Here is a 16,796-nt window from a genome sequence, read left to right on the forward strand (position 1 = left end):
TTGAGTCCTGTATAGAACTCACACTCCTCTTAATTGTTTCAGCTTTGGTGTTTGTGTTTTTATTTTTGTTTGTCTTTCCCAGGCCTTTTTTCTCCCCTTCAGTTTTGCTCCCTCAGCTGAATCTCTTGTGCTATTTGGTTGTCCCTCCCCTATCTGGGTTCTCTTAAACCCAGAGCCTGCCTACACCTTTGTAAAATTGGCCTATTATGAAAATCACGTGTAATGAAAAATCACTTCTCTACTTTATCTCCATTGCCAGGAGTTGTGTGACCTTACATGCTTAACCTCTTGGAGCCTCCGTTTTCTCATCTATAAAAGGAACCTTATAGTACTGCCTGATGGAGTTGTTGTGGGTGGTACACAGGATAGGTATTTAAAGCACATAGTGGTTTGAATTATTCCAGTGGCACTCTAACTGCTTGGCAGGAGTTACTTCTCTAAGAACACAAGAATTTGCACATAGTTGACTTTTAATCTCTTTATTTTTTTAGACTTCTTTATTTATTTTAAATTTTATTTTACTTTTTTTCAGTGTAAAAAATTCATATTTATTTTTTATTTGACAGAGAGAGAAAGAGACACGTTGAGAGCAGGAACAAAAGCAGCAGGGGGAGTGAGAGAGGGAGAAGCAGGCTTCCTGATGAGCAGGGAGCCCAACGCAGAGCTCTATCCCAGAACCGTGGGATCATGACCTGAGCTGAAGGCAGACACCCAGGCACCCCAACTTTTAATCTCTTTAATTTCATGCCCTGTGATCCTTTCCCTGTCCCCCACTTTTCTGGCACTTTGCTTTCCTTTTTGGTGAGTGTTTAGACTTAGTGGGGTTTGTTGTTGTTGTTGTTGTTGTTGTTATTGTTGTTTTTGCTACTTTGATCATAACTGAGTGCCCATCATCCAGGCATATCCATCAGCAGCACTTACGGACAGTTTCCATGTGCTAGGCATTGGAATACAAAGATGCTCCCATTTAAATAAGGGAAACTAATGGAAGCAGCCATCTGGTCTGAATTCTGTAATGCTGTTATTTAAAGCATAATGGAAACACAGGATGAAGAAGCTTTAATTTTGTTCTGAGTAGATTAGGAAAGTAGGTTAGATTTTAACTTGGCCTTGAATTCTCACTTGGTGGTTAAAAGGAAGATCACACTAGGCAAAGGGAGCTCTTTATACAAAGATTGGTAGAGATATAAGTGTACTTGGTGTAAGTAGTCACCACAGAGTTAAAAGTCTATGTTTCCCTCCCCCACCACTCCAATTCTGTCATAGTAAAAAAGCAAAGAGAAAACAAATAGACTTTTTTTTTCCTGGACATGAAAGATTGCTTGCCTCTGTAGTGAATAAAGAGTTACGCTTTATTTGCTATTTTTATTTTGAGTATGTGAAATGAGAGCAAACATAGTTTTGAAGCACAAAAGCTTCAAAGCAGTATGTGAATGGGCATATGCTTGAACTATGCCCAGAACTGTTGATTTTGCTTCCACTTCTTGTGTTTCCTTCTTTTGATCACTTACTACAAGCCAGGCACTTTACAAAGGTTATCTCTTTTAAGCCGTAGAACTTTTATGAATTAAGATTTTCCTTGTTTTATATAAGACAAAACTAAGACTCAAAGGAGTATAAAAAACCAAAACCAAGGAACTTTCTTAAGATGTATAGCCTGTAAGTGACAGAGCTCTTCCTCTGAGCCAGCATTCTCTCCCAAGCTTCTGTTCTGCTCATCCTAAAGCCAAGTGTAGAGCTGCTGCCTAAGAACCTTAGACTGGTCCCAACCAATAAATCACTGACCAGCTGGCTGAATGGTACAGGCAGCCAAAACTTCTGAAGTTTTGCTTCCTTCACCTAAGAAGTGGAGTAATTGGAGCAGATGAGTCTACACTTCCTTTTAACTTTATAATTTCTTCTTAGGCTCCTTCCATCTGTTTCATTCATGTCTAATCACTTTATACAACCAAGTTATATGACGTAGTGGGGAATGTTGTAACGCAGAGGTTGCAAAGGCATGACTATTTAGAGTTGTTTAAAATCAACTTTTTTAAAAAAACATTTATTTTAGAAAGAGAGCATATGGGGGGAAGGGGGACTGCAGAGGGACGGGGAGTGAGAGAGTCTCAAGCAGGGTCCCTGCTGATCGCTGATCACAGAACCTGTTGTAAGGGCTTGATATCATGACCTAAGCTGAAATCAAAATTTGGATGCTTAATTGACTGAGCCACCCAAGCGCCCCTAAAATCACTTTAAAATCAAAGTAATGATTGCCTCTGAAGAAATGAAAGAAGGGATTGTCTGGGGAGAGACATGAGGGAACTTGCTGTGGTGAAGAAAATGTTCTGTATTTTGATAGGAGTTTGTACAAGTATAAACTTTCTCCATTTCTTTGTATATAAATTTTGTATCAAAAGAAAAAAGGCATAAGCAAATATTGAACTCTGGGTAATGATATGCATGCTGAAGTATCAGGGAATGTATATGGATATCTGTCACTTCAAAATGTACCAAAAATAACAGATTAATGAATGGGTAGAGAAATGGGTAGATGAGGTGTGTGATAAAATAAGTATAATAGAGTGTTAATGGTAAAATCTAGACAGGCTTGTGTAGTTCTTACTCAAATTCTTTCAAATTTGCTATAAATTTGAAAATCTAAGTAAAATAACAAAATATTAAAATATTGTCAGAATGGGGAAATCACTTTTAAAATTTTTTTTTAAATTTTTTTTAAAGATTTTATTTATTTATTTGAGAGAGACAGTGAGAGAGAGCATGAGCGAGAAGGTCAGAGGGAGAAGCAGACTCCTCATGGAGCTGGGAGCCCGATGCGGGACTCGATCCCGGGACTCCGGGATCATGAACTGAGCCGAAGGCAGTCGTCCAACCAACTGAGCCACCCAGGCGTCCTGGGAAATCACTTTTAAAATGAGTCAACAGGGGTGCCTGCATGGCTCAGTGGGTTAAACCTTTGCCTTCGGCTTGGGTCATTATCTCGGGGTCCTGGGATCGAGCCCCACATTGGGCTCTCTGCTCAGCAGGGAGCCTGCTTACCCCCTCCCCCAGCCCCCCCACCCCCGGCTCTCTGCCTCCTTGTGATCTCTCTCTCTCTGTCCAATGCGTAAATACAATCTTAAAATAAAATAAAATGAGTCAACAATTTCGTATCAGTAGTCCCCTCCTCACTTGAAGAGTCTTTTTTTATACCACCCCAGGCTCTAGTTGGACTACCATGAATTTAACCTGATTTAAACAGTTCAGAGAGACCTTTTCTTTCCTTTGCTGATCCTGTAGATGGGGAGGTTCCTTCCCATAGACATTTCAAGTTAGTCTTAATGTCCCACAGAGCTGAAGCTTGCCAAGCAAAGCTCATCTCCTTGGTTCTCTGAGTCACTAATAGTTATAGCATATTCCTAGAATTTTTTTTTTTTTAAGATTTTATTTATTTGACAGAGATCACAAGTAGGCGGAGAGGCAGGCAGAGAGAGAGAGAGGAGGAAATAGGCTCCCTGCCGAGCAGAGAGCCCGACTCAGGGCTCTATCCCAGAACCCTGGGATCATGACCCGACCCGAAGACAGAGGCTTTAACCCACTGAGCCACCCAGGTGCCCCATATTTCTAGAATTTAATGTCACCACAGCCAAAGATTAAACTTTTCTTTCCCTCCCTCTCCCACACTAGAAATATTCTTAATCTGGGGATGTTTGTTAAAGGAAAACCCCTTTTTTTTTGTTTCGTGCTTTATTTTCAGTCAACCACAAGTTTGAGTTGCCTTGTGTTTATTTATTCTTTAACAAATGACATTTCGTGCTTTCCCAGCACTTTAGTTGGAGACAACTTCTCATTGTGCTGGTTTGAGTTCTGGCACTTGAGAGCATCTTCATTCTGAAGCTCAGGGCAGGCATGTCCCTCTCGTATTTGAAGGGGAGTGCTTATCTTCTCTTCATTGCTTAAGCCTCAGCACCTAGTGGTGCCCCAGATGAGTGTCTCATCCAAGTTCTTGAAAATGTATGGGTATGAAGAGTATGTGAACTCTTGTGCAGCAAAAGTGGAGGGGAGAGCTCTTAGAACAATGAGTTCAATCATGTGGATACCTAATTTCATACAAAAAACCAGTAACATAGGTAAAATATGTTTTGAATTATTTCCTTTTAAAAATGACCTCTTTCTCTTTTCTAACTTTAATAACTGTTTGTTACAAGTCACTTTACATACTGAAAACACACATTGTTTTACAATACTGTGTGTTTGAAAATATAACAAAATGGCATTTAAATGAAACAAATACTTGAAATACAATTGGAGTTGAAGGGTAGAGGGAGGGAGATCAGGACACATTTTGAGTTGTGCGGGAGCCTGTACTTTAATTAATTGTTAAGCCTCTGGCATTCAATAGACAGTGTTTGTATTTAAAATCCACAAAACTGGTATGGAAAGGGAAGGAGAAATTTAATTGTTTGAGAGTTACCCTAGAAGAGTGGATCGGTAAATTTACATGAATCCCTGTAACAGGCCGGTATAACTGAGTGCCAATAATGCCTGAACTGACCAAGAAAAGCTTGCTTTTCCACATCACTGTGGTAAAACCATTGGTTCTCAACAACTTTCACGTTCATGAGGATTTTTTTTAAAAGGCACTCACTACACATTGGACAAGCAACTGTAGTCCAAAAAGTATTGGCTGAATTTAACATACTGGGGGCATGTGGATTCCTAAGAATGTCACACCTTGTCTATGCCAGTAAGTCAGAGTATCTATTCTTGATACTAAATCTGATATCATTGGCAGATTTTCCCTTTATTGGAAGGCTAATAGTCATAAGGGAGATTGTTTTTTCATCTGTTTTGCTCTCTGATTGAGGTGTTTTTATGACCTTTTTTTTTTTTTTTAAGCTATGAAATAATACTGGCAGGTCCCAAGAAAACTAGATCTGGATTTCATTTTGTCTTTTCAACTCTGTGTGATCTTGTGCACATTCCTGACATGTTACAAACAGCTTGTGTCTCTGAATGTGCAGTATCAATTTTCAGTGGTGAAAGCCCCAAAAGGAAACAGACTGATTCTTCCATGCACAAACAGCTGGGCAGTTGTGGATGGAATTAATTGCTGATATATATTGGCTGTGTTTTTCTTCTCTTGTCATTTCCTTTGCAGCTGTGAAAGTGAAGTTTGACTTGAAAACAGACATTTCCAGCAGTGCAAATCCAAAAAGTATCAAAATGGGATTCTTCAAATATATCTGACTGCTACCTTTGAGTTCAGTTTGGGGGTGAGATAGAGAAGAGCAAGGGATGGCAGGCAATGCATAATTACATATATGGTTGAAAATAAACAGGCACATGGACTATGAGAAGTATTTTTGAATGGGTTAGTTTAGTTTATGGTAAAGGCGACCTCATATGCAACAAAAGGCTAGATCAGCAAGCACCCCCTTCCAGGATGCTATCCTGGAAGAAGTTGTTATAGGCTACCTCTGAAAATATTGTGGGGTGGTGGGGGGAGAGGAGGAAAACAAAATGTTCAGTACGCAGACTGATTTATTGTTCCAATGTAAGGAAGTAGCAGTTGGCGCACAGGGTAATGCGACAGCAGGTATCATTAAAAATAATATTTTTCTGGTCTTTTCCAAAAGCCTTTTCTTTGTTCTGAATTCAATGTAAATGATTATATAGCTTATTTTTTATATGCATGGATATTTTACTGAAAAGAAACTATTTTTTATTCCATGAGTTATAGTTCAGTTAAAACTATTGGTTGTGTGTCTGAATATGCATATACAGGAAGTAGTATTGATTAAAATCACTTTGAACAATTACCAGATGTTTGGTAACAGTTTCAGTAACTGATAAATTATTTTAGACACCAAGTTTTTTAGGCAGTATGGATACATCTTACAGAATATCTTATTTGGAAATAAATCAGAAAAAAATTAAAAATCAAAACCCTGTGAAACTATTTGAAAAAACAAATGCCTACAAAATTTTTTAAAGTCTGGTATGCATATTAGTGATTTCCACCAAAATAATTCTCCCTTTTATGTATTTTAATATTCTACCTAAAACAAATTTATCAAATTCTTTTTTAAAGGCAACTCTTGCTCTAGTTAGTTGATAAGAGAATGTTTTTATTGTTTCTGCATTACCCGAAGAACTAAAGTATTGATAGAGAAGGGTAGGTAATGCTTACGTTCATGATTGGATCCCCTGTTTTGGCCACATAGTCCAAAAGTAAAGTTCTAGAGTGAGCAATATTGCCAACAACTTGAGATAGGCAGAAGCTGTTGTTGCTAAACTTAGAAGTTGGCATGGCTGGACTTCCTTTCTAGTAGTGCACTTCCACCTCACATTCTGCTGGTTGATCTGGGTGATCTACCTTGTATTTTATCTTTACTTTCTTCACAAAAAAGAAATGAGCTCATATTTTATTTCACAGCAGGAAAGCAGATCTTCAAACATGAACTTCCCTCCCCCCCCCATTTCTTTGAGGAGGATTAACCAATTAGTTTTGACTCTGAGGCCCTGAAAATGTTGTGGCAGTATTAACGTGCAGTTCGCTGTCACTGAAGTCTGCTTTGGGTGTGTTGTTTCCCCCAGAGTGGGCTCCACCCTTGCTCTAACCGCACGGAGTGTGGATATCTCACTGTTTAAAACAAAGTTCATTTTTAGGGCAGCATTGCATCAGAATTGCCTCACAAAAACCAGCTTAAGAAATTACAGCAACTTCAATTTTTTTGTAAGTAATGGATTGTCTATTGTAAAACTGATAACGCATAGCTTAGGGGGAAACATAGATAAGATAGATGGCTAGTTTTGTGCTAGCTGCTAGTAATGTGCAGTGTTCTTCTTGGGAAGGAGACTGTAGCTTTATCACTCAACTAAATTTTTTCCTGTTAGTTCACTTGTCTGCTTTTTTGTTTTTGTTCCTTAAACAGTTTACTGGACTGTTGTTTTTAATTGTTTGGGGGATGACAATGACTATTTAAACTAAGGAAAATACTGGTAGTTTCCCAAATGTGCTAATTACTTAACATAAAAATGCTTGAAGTAGTGTTTTGCACTGAATTTATTGGACCCATTAACAGCATAATCTGGCAATACTGTATTTCGAGACATCGTAGCATGAACTTTGTGTGTAAGAGTGGGTTCATTGAAATAAAAAAAGGCAGCATCTAAAGAGCCTTTATTTCTGTTATAATGATGCTTTGTCCTGCTGCTGTTGGGTATTTGTCAGAAGAGTTGGGGAAGGCTGCAGCCCAAAGTTCTGTTCCTTGCCTTGTCTGTGCCTCTGTGTTCCTCCAGAGTTTGTGACGTGAGTGGTAAGTTGAACTGTGGGAGAATTGCGTTATTCAGTGAGGTCCACATTCAGCAATTTTTTCTTTGCAAATGGATCTGACTTTTTTCCCCCCTCACATATTGGGTTTTTTTAAATAACTGTTTTAAATGCATGTGAAGTGTTTAGTTATGCACTGACCAGAGTAGACATGTTGAGAGAGAGGCTGTGCTCTGTGATCTCTTCTGAACTATTGTCTTCCTCTTGTGCATGTTCATGGTGTACCCTTGTGGAACAGACACACCCATTCAGTACAAGCATGTTGAGCCACTTCAGTTGAAATCAAAGCTGAGTTGAAAATGGCAGATTTTCGTGAAGCTTGCAGGAGTGACATTGTGTCATCCTTTTTGGACTTAGACTTGTGAGCATTTCCTTGTTTAGCTTCCTCTTTGAAACTTGGTAGTAATTGTGTTTAGCCGTTTTCTAACATCACAAGGATGTAAGAATAAAGTAGATGCTTAGTGCTATCAGATAAAAGCACTAGCCCGGAAATCAAGACTATTACATTGGACACTGGTTTCTTTACATGTAAACTTGGAAATTTGGGTTAGCTGTCTAAGATCTTTTCCAGCTGAGAATACCCTAATTCTCTTTGTAAAGACACATGCCTATTCCAAAAATGCTAAAGGGGATGTATTGAAATTGAGGGGGAAAAATGTTTAGATGTTAACCCAGAATCATTCTTTTAAAGGACATGAAAGCTAAAGCTTTACTTTAAATAAACTGTGTATATCAGAAATTTTAGAAGTTTACTCCTTGATTCTGTTCTGAAAAGAATTCACTAATCATCACCTCAACAAGAAAATAAATTTTCAAGTTGTGTTTTGCATCCCTACCCAATATATAAACCACATACATGCCACTTAATTTCTGAAATAAGTTTCCCTTATGGCACAGAAAATACTCTGTTTTTGGTTCTTTTTCATTTTTAAAATGTTGGTTTCAATCTACTGAGCTAGATGATCTCTGCTGTCTTCTTTGAACTCTAGGAGAATACACTTACTCTTAGATGTTTTTATAGTTGCTCCAGAGAAAAACTTGCCAACCACTTTGTTGTTAAATACTGAAATCAAGAAATTTTCTAAATAGATTTTATTTGGAACTTTGTAGAATGTCAGTAGTTAATACCTCCAGTAATACTCTTATTTTTTAAAAAAATGACTAAAAAATCTGAGGCGCCTGGGTGGCTTGCTCCCTTAAGTGTCTGACTCTTGATTTCAGCTCAGGTCTTGATCTCAAGGTTGTGAGATCGAGCCTCATGTCAGGCTCACATGCTGGGCGTGGAGCCTGCTAAAGAATTCTCTCTCCCTCTCCCACCCCTCTTTAAAATAAGTAAACAAACAAATAAACTGATTTTTTTCTTTTAATAATTATATAATATAAAGAAAGTGGAGTGAATTTTTTTCACCAAGCTCTATATAGCTGCCTTCAAATCCTCTGTTTTATTCCAGTATACAAGACGTATGACAAAATGTCCCTTTCCAATCCTAATCCCTGAGCCTCAATCCCTAGGGGGCAGTTTCTTCTCTGTTTTTCAAAAAAATATCTATGAATGAGTGCACCTTTTTTTTTTTTTTAACCAAATTATACTGTGCACACTGTTGTGTATCTACCCCATTCTTCTTAATAGCTGTATAGTACTTCAGTGTATGGATGGATGTACTATAATGAATTCATTCATCCTTTGATATCTGGATTATTTCCAAATTGTTCCCTTTCTCCCCTATCAGATATAATCAGTCTTCTCTCCTACCTCCATTTTGGGGGCAGAACACAGGTGCTAAAAGGAGTAATAGTGCTGTGCAGAAATAGAGAAATCTCTCATCGTTTTCTCCTCCTCTGGCTAGAACACCAAGGGTAGGCCCACTGTCTCAGCCATTCATGAGTGAGTAAGAACTGCCCTGGGAGGCATTTTTCAGCAGGTTAATGAAATAACATTGGGTTCAAAGTCTGATAACTTGAGTGTAAGGTTGTGGGCAGGTCAGTTAACCTTGATCTTCTGTTTTGCCACCTATAAAATGAGAGGTTAAAATAGATGAGTTTTAATGCCCTTTCCAACTGTAGTATCTATGTATTTTTTTGTTGAAGTATTGATTTAAGTTGTATAATGCAATTTATATTAAGTTTCTGTTCTTTAAATTGAAAGCATCTTTTGTGTATATTGTGTGATGTGTAATTTATTTGACCAACCATTTGGGCTAAACTATTTTAAAGTATGACTGTAAAAAAGAGAAGTTGAATATTATATTTTATATAAACTCTCCTTTTCTAGAAAGTCCATTTCAAAAGTATAAAACCATTCCAGAGAAAAGCAGATCCTTTTACCAAGCTGGAATACTTGAGGAGAAGATACTGAGTGAGGTGATGTTTGTTTTTAAAATGGATCCTTATAATTTTCAGTGAATCCAGCCATTCAAGGCTAATCCTCAGGGCTTTGCAACTTGGCATCAGCCCCCTTGTTTAAATTGTTTTCACATTCTAGTCCTCTAATCCATCTCCTTGTTTCATTGAATGCTAAAATTGATATTGCTTGACATAGCTAAAGTTTTCTGACTTGGTGCTGAGGAAGCAGCTTAGAGGTGAACTGTACACTATATCCTGCCAGCAAAGTTATCAAGTTACACAGCAAAGTTATAAAGTAACAGAAGCAGGAATTTTTGCTGCATCACACATGAGATGTTTAGGATTGCCTGTTCCACAATTTTATTCTTGCAGTTCTGTCAAATGACAGCTGTCCTGAAAGCAGAATGGTAAAGAACTTCATTGTTTGATTTGTATAATAACAACAAGGAAGATAAAAAGAGGGGTGCCTGGGTGGCTCAGTGGGTTAAGCATCTGCCTTCATCTCAGGTCATGATATTACGGTCCTGGGATCTAGCCCTGCATTGTATCATTGGGCTCTCTGCTCAGCAGGGAGCCTGCTCCCCCCCCCCCACCCCCCACACCGCTTGCTTCTCTGTCTACTTGGGATCTCCCTCTCTGTCAAATAAATAAAATCTTAAAAAAAAAAAGATAAAAAGATATTTTCTCACCCTGGAGGTAGGGGAGCCTGTGTGTGTTCATATCCTGGTTAAGCCTATGTTCGTGGCAGACAACTTGATATACCTTGAATAAGTATGCTTCTCTAAAACCTGAGATGTTTTTATTAATCTAACCAATGCTGCATAATTACTACCAATATTCTGTGTTAAATTTCATATCAGTCGTTTGAGAGCTGGTTCAGTTTAGCAGAATGTATTGAGAACCGTCTAGGAACCAAGCAGTGCATTAAACAGTGGAAGTACCTAAATGATAGAGACAGTCTCACTGGAATCTGTTAAAATGACAACTACTCTTATTTCTTCGACTGATAAAATTTTCTAATATTCACTGGTAAGAGGATTTGGGGAGAGAAAGTTCTTCAAATTTTGAGTCTGTGAAAATAGATAAAAGCAAGGTATATTTTAACTATTTAAAAAGGTTTTATTTTCTTAGGACAGTGTCAATTACTGTGAGGACACACTCTTCTGTGTGTGGATCTGCTCGTGACATCAGTTTTTCACGAATGAAATTCTAAATAAATTGTGATTGGATTAATTGAGCCTTAATTTTTGCCTACTCACATGTATCTGACATATAAAAACCTGTTAAAATTATCGTACCTCATGTATTATGACTTAATCTCTTGCTTGTATGACACTAACCTTTGAAAATGGTCACAATATGTCTCGAGGACACATCCTGATATCTTCTTTGTCAAGTTACCTCATCCTTTGTGACATTTATGACTAAGGAAATTCTCTGTAGTTAGAAATATACAGGATACTGCTGTCTACAGGATGTTGAACAGCTTTGTCTAAAACATTTGCAGTCATTTTAGAAAAACAATCCTAGGATAGCAAAATCAGTCCAATAGATTATGGTTTGAGCTGAGGCAGAAAGCCATTTTAAGCGTGTGTGTGTGTGTGTGTGTGTGTGTGTGTGTGTGTGTAAAAGAGACAGAGAAGAAAAAGTCTAATCATTACTCCATTATGCAATCCTAGAAGGGACTGCTATGTCTTCTTTGGAGCCCAGCTTTTGGCGGGGGTCCTGTGACACACAGTGGGAATTCACTTCCTAGCAGGAAACGCTGTTTTTCAATGTATTATCTTGTTGAGACAACCACAGTGAACAATAGGCTATTAATGTATTAGAACAACAAGTGTCATAACTAAGCCAATATTTGCTTTGTTTTGAGTGTTACCCTAAAAAAAAAAAACAAAAAAAAAAACCTTTGGCCAGGCTTCAGAATACATTTGACCATCAGTAACTGCTGGGCATAAAAGTCATAACAGTTAAAAAGAACAAGGAAGAAAAAAATGTGTTAACAGCAGTGATGAACTTTTTGCAGATTTACTGCACAGGAGGTAAATCTGATGATTTAATTAATTTAATTAATTAAAGGTGGTTTCAGATACATCAGGTATGAAAAATGTCCACTTAAAGGCCTGTTTTGAGTTCTGGAAGCTACACCAGGAATTTAATACTTAAAAAAAAAAATAGCCTCAAACTCAGGGTCTTCTAGGAAATATCAGATGCTCTTATGACATACATCACATTCAATTTTGGATATTTGTATGTAAAATAATTTTATAATACTTCTTATCTGAGGCCTCTCTACTTTTTCAAAGCTGTTTCTTTCATAATGATTAGGAAGAAGGAAACTCCATTCAGGGGATGGTCAGTTAATATCAAGTCACCACTATAATTATGTGATAGGAATATAATAAAACTTCAGAGCTAGAAGGTAAACCTAGAAGTCATGTGGTCAAACTATCACCTCATTTTATACGTGAAGCACTTCAGAACTTATGTTTTGTTTTAATCTTCCTTTACTGTCTTAACCCAAAATTCTGTTTAACAGCCATTCTCAACAACTCTTGGATATTTATGTTTATCTTTCATGTTCGTTACCTTTCCAGGTAGTCATGTTTTAGTTCTTCTATGATAAAACTGGAAAGTCCTTAAGGCAGGACCTAGATCTGTGTTCTCTTTCTTTCTAGACTTTACCTAAACAGCTGAATAGTGTTGCTGATCGATAGGAATCAGTAGGGTGGTTTTTTTTGTTTTTTTTTTTTTAAATCACATTTTTGTACCACAACTTGTACCTAGTCTCAAAACCCAGGAGTATTTTTTTTTTAAAGATTTCATTTATTTATTTGACAGAGCGATCACAAGTAGGCAGAGAGGCAGGCAGAGAGAGAGGAGGAAGCAGGCTCCCTGCTGAGCAGAGAGCCAGACTCGGGGCTCGATCCCAGGACTCTGGGATCATGACCTGAGCCGAAGGCAGAGGCTTTAACCCACTGAGCCACCCAGGCACCCCAAAACCCAGGAGTATTTATAGATTTTTTTGAATTGCTCTTTTATATACCTTCACTCTTTTTTGTGATTACTTTTCAGTCAGTTTTAGATGTTTATTTTATATGCAGGTGAAATTCATTATCTCAACCATCTTGAGTACCTGGCCATTCTGAACAAACCATGATTAGCCCAGTTTTCAAGGGTTGCTCTAAATTCTCTGCCCTAGTTTATTCTAAGACAAGTAGAGAATGGGATATTATGATTCAACAGCCCTACTTACCTCACTTAGTTTAATAAACCATTATTGCATAATTGTAAGTGGACAGTAAAGAAAGGAAAAAGATGTTGACCCAATTACTGGGGCAGACAGACCTACTTAAATAATTTAAAGGGCAACACAGACTATGAAAAAGTGCTTTTCTTCAGTACTGGGCAATACTGGTGGGGTGAAAGGGTGGTGGGCGAGATTGGGGAAGCCATCATGGAAGGAGTTGGCTTTTGAATAAGACCTCAAAGTATGGATTAAGGTTTGGAGGGATGGAGATGAGAAGGAAAACAGTTCAAGTACGTGAGAAATAAGGTGAGCAAAGCATCAGTCAGGGAGATGGCTTTTGTTTTGGAGAGTCATCATTTTCCTCTAAGTCTATGAGGGATACACTCGGAAGTCTTTACCATCCTATTTTCAGAATGTGAATTTTAGAAACCCCCCGGCTGATTCCTAAGTGTTTTTTTAAAGGTAGGACTTCAAGGTGCTTGCTTGCTTTCTGCCCCCACCGCCCTTTGAGGGAAGGACTAAGAAAATTGTGTTTTGGGAAAATTATATGGTAGGTATCTTTGTGCTTCTCAGTTGTAACCATGAACCCCAAGGGTTATAGTGTCCAAGTATACTACCTGCTAGATGTTTAAAATAACACTTTCTGGCACTTTGCAACTCTGTGGAACTCTTCCTTGACAATAGAGATCAAATGTAGAAACAAAATAGTTAACACACTCGGGAGAGCTACTTAAGTTACTAAGCTCCATGAAGATTGCTTTTTATATGACAATAAAGTACTTGATGTAGGCTTTAAGTCCAGCTAAATAGGCACTATAGAACTAAGCTGTGAGTCTAGTCTTTGTGAGCCTCACACAAAAAAATCCTACTCCAAGCCTGAATTTAAAATATAGCAAGCAATTTAAGCGAACCCTTCAGGCATGTGTGAGTAGGTACAAAAAGCTGAGTCATAAAATATATTCTCTCTAGTGAATTACCGTTGAAGCTTCAAAGTGCAGCATTCTCATTATTTTAAAAAGTGGTTAAATGTTTCAAAATTCTTATGAAAATACACACAAAAAATTTGTTTTGTGTGTTGTTAACTCTGAATGCATACCTACAAACTACTTAAAATCAAGAAATTGGAGCTTGAGACATTAGGTGACTTTTCTTTTTTGTAAAAGTTAACATTTAATGCATAGTAGCTTCTGAAATTAGTTTATTGCCAAAATGTTCTAAGGAATTTTTTAAGGAATTTTTTTAAGGTTTCTATTTTAAATATTTTCTTACATTGGCAGATACTATCTACTTTCTATGTATCATATGCTACTCTAGATAATGTGAAGTCTCCAAATAAATTGAGGGACACATTGAGAAATCACATTCCTTTTGGGACCGGTTTCTTCATATGGAGAATTGAGGTGTTAGGCTTAGATTTAATATCTTAAAGGTATAGAGCATAATAGGACATAAGTTCTAAAGATGCCATTCTTATTTTGGTTCTAATTAAGTTAATATTAGGGAAGGGCAGTATATATTTCTTGGGACAGTTGATATTTGGGTTTATAAATGTTTTGTCTCTCTGTTATCCTTACAAAGGTATTCTTCTTCCTTTAAAAATCTGCACTTCTAGGGTGCCTGGGTGGCTCAGTGGGTTAAGCCGCTGCCTTCAGCTCAGGTCATGATCTCAGGGTCCTGGGATCGAGGCCCACATCGGGCTCTCTGCTCAGCAGGGAGCCTGCTTCCCTCTCTCTCTCTGCCTGCCTCTCTGTCTACTTGTGATCTCTCTCTGTCAAATAAATAAATAAAATCTTTAAAAAAAAAAAATCTGCACTTCTGATGTCACTGTTCAACTTTCCTCTGTAAATTAAATGATGAGTTAGTTTAATGCTTTTTCTTTTTCCCTGATTTTGACATTAGACTTTTTAGGTCTTCTTTCAGATTTTCATTTTATTAAGACTTCAGGTTCCAGCTGTGGTTTACAGACTTAAATTGTCTCTATCATCTCAGTCTCCTCTTTTGTCTCCATGTCAGAAAAGAATCTCAGTCTCTTTTCTCTTACATGAATAAATTGTCATAAAAAATAAAAAATATGAATACATTTTCTAGGTTCTTATTCATATTGACTAAGTGTACTTTTCAAGGCTAAATCTTACTTTATACTTGGTCAGAGCATAAACCTCTTTAAATGACAATAAATGACCAAGAGTTCTAGGAAGTAATGAGGCATATGTAATCTAGATATTAGGTTCCAAAGAACTCACCTCACCCAGAGCTACCACCTCTTCCTAAAGTTTACAATTATAGTTTATATTACACTTAGTGGAAGATTTAATTTGGTGAATGACCAGGAAATTTTGCTCGTTTATTATTGACTTAATAATCCCTGACTGTCAGACCCTGTATGACATGTTTTCATGTTCAAGTAAACATCATTGTAAGAAAAATCTAATCTCTTTTGAAAATACATATTTTGCCAGAGAGTTCACATTAGAGGTAGGGACTTAGATGGTGTTCACTTAGGTGGTTCATTTAGATTTGGGGACTGTGGTAGGGGAAGAGTTGGAAACATTTACCAAAGGATCTTAACAGGTATAAATTTGAAATGACTCAAGATTTGGGGCACCTGGGTGGCTCAGTGGGTTAAAGCCTCTGCCTTCGGCTCAGGTCATGATCTCAGGGTCCTGGGATTGAGCCCCGCATCGGGCTCTCTGCTCGTGGAGAGCCTGCTTCCTCCTCTCTCTCTCTCTCTCTCTCTCTCTGCCTGCCTCTCTGCCTACATGTGATCTCTGTCTGTCAAATAAATAAGTAAAATCTTAAAAAAAAAAAAAAGAAATGACTCAAGATTTAAAAACATCATTGGGGATTAGGGAAAAGAATGGGATGGTGGAAGGTAGAGATACAGTATAGCACAGTGGTTAAGAACAGAGGTTCTGGAGCCAGTCTCCTTGAATTTATATCTCAACTAACACATGCTGTTGTGTGACCTTGGATAAGCAACTTCTCTGTGCTCTTTCTGTCTGTAAAATGAGTATGGTGATAACATCTACCTTTCTAGAGTTATAATGGGGATTAAAAGCGTTAAAACATGCTATATTCTTAAGACCATATTAGACAACATTAGAAGGTCAGGAAATGTTGACTACTTGCGATTAACCCTCTCTTCACATAAAAATATTTTCATCAAAAATGCATTTAAAAAAATTCTTTAAGGAAATTCGTAATTTCTTTAATGAAGACCCACACAAGCTTAATTACTAAAGATGGTATAAGGAATAGAGTTGCAGTGACTGAAACATGCCTGACAAGGATTTGAAGTCTAGGCAGATCCTTGAGAACCCTAACAACAGGCAACAGGGAAGAACCCAGGTGTGTGGACTGTCAGTAAGAGGGAGGTTCAGCAGTTTAGTGTCAACGTGACACATGGGCAAAGCATTGGGACTGGGTATTTTGGTAATTGGGAGAAGGCTAGATGGAGAATTAATACAAGGTAACTGCATGGCATCAGAAATCCCCCATAAGCCAAGACGCGAGCTGTCAGGTGACCTCAGGGAACTATAGAGACTGATAGAAGGGTCTAAGACTCAGACCTGACGTATCAGGTTCAGGTACAGACTTTCAGTTTTGAAAGTATTTGGAGTTACATGAGAAACAAGAAAGGGATTTAGTCTGCTTTATAGTGGGTGAAAGGGCTGAGAGACCAACAGAACTTGATCATTAAGAATTAGATAGAAGGGGGCGCCTGGGTGGCTCAGTGGGTTAAGGCCTCTGCCTTCAGCTCGGGTCATGATCCCAGGGTTCTGGGATCGAGCCCCGCATTGGGCTCTCTGCTCAGCAGGGAGCCTGCTTCCCCCTCCCTCTCTCTCTGCCTGCCTCTCTGCCTACTTGTGATCTCTGTCTGTCAAATAA

General features: G+C 38.0%; 1 protein-coding gene across 7 annotated transcripts in view; it reads left to right on the forward strand.

Annotated features, from left to right (window-relative positions):
• ADD3 (adducin 3) overlaps nucleotides 1-16,796 on the forward strand; it is a 123,142-nt gene that overhangs the window by 64,014 nt on the left and 42,332 nt on the right. The window contains exon 1 of one of the 7 annotated variants that reach the window (XM_047702184.1): nucleotides 6,623-6,718. The exons of the other annotated variants lie outside the window; for them this stretch is intronic. The gene's annotated coding sequence lies outside the window, so the exon portion shown is untranslated. Of the gene's footprint in view, nucleotides 1-6,622; nucleotides 6,719-16,796 lie in introns of those variants that run through there. 7 annotated transcript variants of the gene reach the window in all.

This window comes from Lutra lutra, chromosome 14, assembly GCF_902655055.1.
Source record: "Lutra lutra chromosome 14, mLutLut1.2, whole genome shotgun sequence".
Taxonomy (NCBI): Eukaryota; Metazoa; Chordata; class Mammalia; order Carnivora; family Mustelidae; genus Lutra; species Lutra lutra.